This window comes from Mustela putorius, unplaced genomic scaffold (assembly GCF_011764305.1).
Source record: "Mustela putorius furo isolate JIRA1106 unplaced genomic scaffold, ASM1176430v1.1 tig00003863_pilon_pilon_pilon, whole genome shotgun sequence".
Taxonomy (NCBI): domain Eukaryota; kingdom Metazoa; phylum Chordata; class Mammalia; order Carnivora; family Mustelidae; genus Mustela; species Mustela putorius.
In genome coordinates, this window is record NW_025422015.1 from 8,511,077 (window position 1) to 8,517,449 (window position 6,373).

The window sequence follows — 6,373 nt, forward strand, 5'->3', positions numbered from 1 at the left end:
TCGTTAGCATTATTTTTTCAGAGATTCCAAAGATTTTAGAAGCTGTGTGCTAAGAAATAGAGGCAAAGACCAAATATATATATACTATTATATCTCAGCCCATATGCACACAGATAACAGATCTCTTAGAGGTGAATTGTACTGCTTCAACTCACAAGATATTGGTGTGTAAACCAGATGTTTTACAATGGAAAGTAAATATTTCACAAAGACTGGACTGTTTTTTTGGGCTAATCAGTATATTCTTTTATATAAGAAAGTTACCTAAGAAGTCAAATTATAAGCAGTAGGTTGGTTGGTGAGTACAGAATCAGAATAACAAGAATTAATTGTAATATTAATAGTTAATGCTTACTGAGCTATGGTAGCACAAAGTGCAACATGGGAATCTACCTTTCAGGAGAGCTAATTTAGATCCACTGAACAGGGGTAGAGGGTCATATTGCCCTTGGACACCATTTTTATTTTTTTCTGTTTCATGCTTATTGTTTTTATTTACACTTTAAAATGAACAATGGCAAACAATTACTACCATTATTAGTAAATTTCTAATTTTAGTCTCCATCACTTATTGATACTGTGTATGAGCTGTATATAAATTGACTCACCTAATTCTCACAGTAATGTGAAATATGTAGCACTAACTTTATTCTATAGATGAGACATAGAAAAGTTACATAAATTGAACAAATCTATATTAGAAATCATTTACTTGAATTTAAACTGTCTGCTTCCAAATTTCATGTCATTATGATCCAGTTGATTAACTACAAGTCCAAAGAGGCTAATGATTTTCTGAGAGGATGTGGAGGGCACTGAGCCTGGATGTTCCTGAAACACTTTAGCCACTCATTACTGAGGGACACTTCTTGTACAGATGGCTAATCTCATTAATTACACTTCTCCCAATTTCATTCTCAGCATGCAAACTAGAAGTTATGAGGAATATCTTGCTGACACCCCCATCTGCCTTATTGGAATATCTCTATAAGCAAAATAAACTCATCTTCTTCTGAAATAGGAGTCAGAGGGAAGAAAAGGACATGGATATAATAGTGAAAAATTGGGAGAGCACAAGAGGTAAGGTGAGGAAGTTTATATGTAGCAATTTCTCAGTGAAGTAATAGCTAGGGTCATCCTTTCGCTCTGATTGTGGAAATCGCATTTTTGAAATTGGTGTCTTTAGCGGTAATGAAGTTTAGATTAGACAATATTGAGGAAGGAAAAGGTAATAAACTATAGGTTAGAATAAATGTGTAGAGGTCCAAGAAGTAGAGCCACAAAATCTACTTTAGTAATACTCAGCTGCTGAAGAAGTTGAGGGTATAGCCAGTGAGTTTATGTATATGGAGATGCCCAATATGCAATGGATATTTGTTCTTGTGTTTAAAACAGAGATCTAGATGAAGTTACAGTTCTAGGAGTCATCAGCTTACCCAGTACTTGGTACTTGAAACAAATATAATGAATGAGAGGGCCAAATCAAAATGTATAAACCTAGAATGCAACAGGGCAGAGTTGGAATCCTAGAGATGAGGTAAAGATAGGGCATGGCAAGGGTAGCCCCCAGGGGAGACCAAGAAAGAGTGGTGAGAAAGATGGAGGAAGGTCACAAATGGAAAACAAGGAAATCTGTGTTTAAGATAATACACATGGTCTGTAGAGGTCTGATTCGTCATCATATGCACTTTTTAGACAGTACACACACATAGTAAATACTGGTTGATAGTGATTTTATTTTTCTAATGATTTCTTCAAGATGACCGAGAGGCAGTTGGTAACATGTAAAGAACATTGATTTTTACAGTTAGGAGCCCTAGGCTTAGTCTTAGTTATTAGATGTTCTCTGTGACCTACTTCCTCTGAGCATCAATGTTTATGGGAGTTTTTTTATATGCAGAAATCCACTATATAAAAAGTGATTTTAAGAAACCTGTTTTAAGAAGCTTAACTCTTTATAGTTAAACTATTTATATTTATATTCAAAAAATAACGTGATGGGAAAAATATAAATGACACTGAAGATAATTTTTGTCTTAAAATCCTAATGATTTTCATATCTATATAAGTTTAATTCATACATATATATATTGTTTGAGAGAATATTTTATTCACTCTTACCAAGGATTTTTTAAAAATTTCTATCCATCTTTTCCTTTCTATTTTAAGACCATGTTATGAGGTACATTCAGAATCATCTTCCTGTGGAACTGTCCTTACGCTATTAAAAATTATTATTTTGCCTGATATTAATATTGCAACAGTAGTTTTTGTCCCTTTAGTATTGTTTATTTTTTGCTATTTATTAAACGAATACTTTTGTATATTTAAGTATTAAGTACATTGAGTGCAAACAACAAATAACTTTTTAAAAAGTTCCATCTTAAAATTTCTGTCTTCTTACAGTTAAGATTAATCTGTTTACTTCTTATATCTCTTGTGATGAATAATTTGGATTCATTTTGATTACCTTAGTTTATCTCTTCTATTTATAATGGGGTTTTTGTTGTTAGCTGCTGATTGTTTTTGTTTCTTATTTTTGAATAATTGCTCAGCTTTTATAAAATCAAACTGACAGATTTTTTTCCCCATTGTCTTCTAGGCTCTATTTTTGCTGATATAAAATCCACGAACTTTCTAATAGTCACTTTCTTATAGGTGATCTCTGTTTCTTCAACTTGCTTTCAATATTTTCTCTTTGATTTTGTATTTTGAAATTTTATTCTGATGTGTCTTGGGCAAATATACTTTTTGTCCTAAAGGATTTACTATATTTGTTTATAGACTGATGATCTGTTCTGGAAAATTGTCTGCTACTAGTTTTACATTTCTGTGTTGTCACTATTTTCTATATTATTCTTCTGAATCTCATACTGAAGGTATGTTGGATTTTTTCAATTTGTTCTTCTTTTTTAATTTTGTATATGTATCTTCTATTGTTTGCAGCCCTTAGTAATTTTTTCCAGACTATTTCCCAGTTCATTAGTCTTCTCTGATTATGTTAGGCACTATTTTACCCATTCCTTGCATTTTAGGTTTTAGCAATAATTTTTTTAATTTCTAGAAATATATTTAAATCTTTTCTAATTAGTCTTTCTAAACAGTCATTGATTTTATTAGTGCTTTATTTCACATTCTTATTTTTTAATCACTTAAAAACACTTATTTGAGAGTCTTTATACTATTTTAAGGTTTTAGTTAGCATGATAATTATCCTCTTGTATTTGCTGACTTTCCCATAGTGTTCCCTTTCCTTGTATTATTTCTTAGGGTTAGCTCACCTTCAGAATTATTTATCTGTGGGAGTCATGTGTGATCTGGGTTCTTTATAAAGTAGTGTCTTTTTGTTGTTTTGCCTGTTTATTTCTGTGAGAAATACTATTTTCCATTGATCTAGAATCAGTTTTTTTTTTTAACTCATTTCCCAAATTGAATATCTTGTGCCAATTGACATAGTACACATTTAGGTCTCATACTTAATTAAATACACAATTTTAATTTCTCTTGGGAAATTTAACCTTTCCCTATCCAATATTTGTAACACACTATGGATTTCTTTGCCATTTCTAGTTCCCTTTGCATGGAAAACATGGCTATTTTAAGTTCCTGGCTTTTACTAGGTGCATTATTTCTGTATCTCATGTTCCTGGACAGGCATTAAAAACCTAGCCTTCTGCGGTCAAGATTTATGTTGAGATCCGATGGGTTCGTTTTCTTCCTGAAGTAGAGGAATCAACTCTTACTTTTATTCTTTCATTTCTGAGTCTAATATATATATATATATATATATATATATATATATATATATATATAATTATTTATTTATTTCTTATAAGATTAGTTTTGTATTTTAGAAGTGTTATATTTACCAAGTATTTCTACATATGTTTAGAGTAGAAATAGAGTCTATAACAACTGAGTCACTCATATTCCCAAAAAAGGTAACATGTATTAGGCTAATTTTAGTTAATATCTATCTTTGAGGGGCACCTGTGTGGCTCAGTTGGTTAAACAATTGCCTTTGGCTCAAGTCATGATCCTGGAGTCCCGGGATTGAGTCCCACATCGGGCTCCCAGTTCCATGGGGAATCTGCTTCTCCCTCTGACCTTCTCCCCTCTCATGCTCTCTCTCTCTTTCAAATAAATAAATAAAATCTTTAAAAAAATATCTATCTTTGAAAAAATAGATTTTCAAATATTTTACAGTTTAGTGCCTTTATTAATGTAATTTATCTTTCCTGGCTCCACTGTTCTGAACTAAAATGTAGTTTAAAGTTTTTAGAGTGGGTTTCAGAAGTACATGCATGGCTTTATTTTATTGGAAAAATTTCAACCTTGGTAAAATATGTTCTAAAACTTGCATTAAAGCTATAATCTTCCTCACTGAATGTGAGAGGAAGTAGTCATTCTGTTGTTGTTTTTCAGACCTTAGCTCGTTAAACTTCACTGGGAATTTGACACTGCTACTTACTCCCTTTCTCTTCTGTATTCCGTACTATGAAGTGATAAATTCTTGGTCTCATCTGCTGCTTCTTAACCTACCTGACTCTTGCTGTCTCTTATTGGAATTTTGTCAAGCCTTTCCGTCCTGAATACTTCTACCTATCTCCCACTCTGTAGTCCCCTTCTCCTCTAGGAATCAACAGACACAAAGCAGATGTGTTTTCCTTGGAGACCGAATGAAAGATATGAACACGAGCAGTTGGGGTTCCCCCAAAAGATAGGTTGAAGTCCTAATCTGCAATATCTGTGAATTGTGACTTTAACTGGATATAGATATATAGACTTATTCAAGTTAAGATGAGGTCATTAGAGTGGACACTAATCCAATAGGACTGTTGTCTTTATTAGAAGAGGAAAATGGCATGTGATGTCATAGAAACATAGGGGGAATGCCACGTGATGACAGAGGCAAAGACTGAAATGATGCAGCTACAAGGCAAGGAGTACTAAGGATTGACAGCTTCTTCCAGAATTTAGGAAGAAACAAGGGGAGAGTCTCCCCCACAGCTTCAGAGAGACCACAGCTCTGCTAACACCCTGATTCAGACTTCTGGCCCCCAGAATTGTGAAACAATAGATTTCTGTTGTTTAAATCCCCTCAGTTTGCCATGCTTTGTTAAAGAAGCACTAAGAAACTAATAAAGGTTTAGGGAAGCCTTGACTTTCTACGTTAATGAGCAATAGTGTCTCTTAAGCCTTTGTACACAGTGAAGATCACAAATTCCTGTCACTAGACTTGAAAACCTTTTAAGATGAATACACATGAGCTTCCATTTTTGTTCTTTTTTCCTCATAAATGGTCTTTTCACAGGCTACAGGTGAGAATCTTCTCATTCAATGAGGAAATGAGATTTTCTACCTGTTTTTCATTCACTCTGGATCACTGCTGAGGAGTTACTCAGGGCCACAGCCCCGTCTACGCTCTGTGGCATCTCTCTCCTGCCCAGCCCTGGAGTACAGCAGGAGATAAAATGTTGAGATGGCTTAAAAGATATGGTAGCAAGATGGGATTGGGAGGGAGACAAACCATAAGTGACTCTTAATCTCACAAAACAAACTGAGGGTTGCTGGGGGGAGGGGTTTTGGGAGAAAGGGGGTGGGATTATGGACATTGGGGAGGGTATGTGCTTTGGTGAGTGCTGTGAAGTGTGTAAACCTGGTGATTCACAGACCTGTACCCCTGGGGATAAAAATATATGTTTATAAAAAATAAAAAATTTTAAAAAAAGATATGGTAGCTTACCATTTTGTTCCTATCAAGTTTCCCCTTAAGATAATTTCATCCAGCTTGTCTACATGTTCCACCCATGATGAGTCAAGCAAGAATAACCTCCCACATTTTCTCTGGGGTCCACCACCCTAAACTTTAATAAAAGCATATGCTGACCCTCTGAAATTCTTTTTGTGGATCACAGATCTACAACAACATCCCACTACTCTCTGGAAAAAGTGAATCCTTGTGGATTGCTTTAAAATGACTTGGAGTTGGGGAAAAGTAGAATCATCCTGCTCTTTTTATAAAGGTCAGACTAACTGGCCGCCTCAAACGATCACACTTATTTTACTTAGTCATTTTTCCAAGCGAGTAGAAATATATTTCTGATTTCTTTTTCTCTCTGGTGACCTACCCACCCACTTGCCACCTTTTCTTCTTAGTGTTTTCCCCTGCTGCCTCACCCACCTACTTGCTTCCAATCAATTTCCAAAAGAAAGCTTTGCATAAAATATGTGCCTATTAATAACATTTCTAAGAATTTTAGATGATGGAAAAATATGGCAGAAAGTAAAAACTGTCAACTCCAAGTCTTTGGGAAGCGTGGGGGTGCCAGGAGGGAAGAGTTGGTGCCCTCTGTTTCAGAGCACACACCCT